Raw genomic sequence first — 1,379 nt, forward strand, 5'->3', positions numbered from 1 at the left:
TATCCCCACCAGCTGATGAAACGAGGACAGCTCGTGATTGAGCAGCCATTGACCTCTCACCATGTTCTCTGTCTCTGCAGCAGCTGCAGCTTCTCCGTGAGCCCCCTGTTATTTTCCTTCAGGGTCTGACACTCCTCCCGCAGCATACGGCACTCCTCCTTTAGAAGGTCCACATCACCTAAAAGAGACGACGGCAAAAGGTCAGGAGACAGAAGGGCTCACATTTTGCTCATGAAAAAAACATACTGATATCATCGAAGCCTATTAATAGACTACGCATGCCTTAGTGTTCAGAGAAATGCCTCATTTTTCTCATACACTGCTAACTGGTGCACAGATTGTACTTGGGAGGCTTCAGGAAAATTTGTTAATGAAATACACACCARAATTTCCTTGTACTGCTTCCTATGATTATGTTATTGAATTTTGGTCTGACTAATGTGTTATGTWGTAGGTATGGTACCATGTTGTACGGTATGGTACAGTATAATGCGGTATGGTATTGTATGGTATGKKACGGTACAGTATAGTGCAGTATTATATGGTACAAAATGSTACAGTATGGTATTGTACAGCATGATGCAGTAAGGCATAGTACGGTTTAGAGAGGTATGAAAYGGTATAGTGCAGTGTGGTTTAGTATGGAATGGTGTTTTTCTTTTAATCTTAATCTAATTTGTGCTCAATTTGTATAAAAATTGCTACATAAAGAAACTATTTATTTGATGATTGATCCAAAACTATCCCAAAACCTCCAAAGAACTGAATGAGGGATTTTCTTCTACCATCCTGCAGCAGACAGCTGTGCTGCAACACTAACCATGACTTGTATGTAAACAGAAACAGGTAGAGATTCAGTGTCAGTTGTGTTATTTATGTCTTCYTCYGTAGCCACAGCTAATCATGTTTTATCATCTCTGCTTAATAAAAAATGACCCATTCAAGAGAATTACACCAAAAAGTGTTTTAGGGTATTTACCAGCTTTTGGCATCAACAAACTGAATTTTTGGCCAGTTCTCCTTTTCAAAATGGCTGAAACTCAGTGAAAACCTGCAGACGAAGTGCAAACCGACAGCACTGCAACAGCGTGCAAACCCACGAYTATGTTTCTGGAACTGCTGGGGCTGCGTGAGCAGGATCTTTTTAAGGGTGATGTATCCTGTTAGTTTTCTTCCACACAAAGTAACGGCATGTAAGCCAGAAGTTTAGATTTGGTTTCATCATCCAGCCAGAGCGCGTCCTACCGCGTGTTCGCCATGTCCTCTGTGTGCATGAACATAAAGTTGGGCTGATTTTTTTCTTTCACTGAAAAAAAAAAAAAAAACAATCAAAGAAAAGCGTGAGATCCCCTTCCTCTGGCTCAGCTGCTGAACCCAGC

Source organism: Poecilia reticulata, linkage group LG6, assembly GCF_000633615.1.
Source record: "Poecilia reticulata strain Guanapo linkage group LG6, Guppy_female_1.0+MT, whole genome shotgun sequence".
NCBI lineage: Eukaryota > Metazoa > Chordata > Actinopteri > Cyprinodontiformes > Poeciliidae > Poecilia > Poecilia reticulata.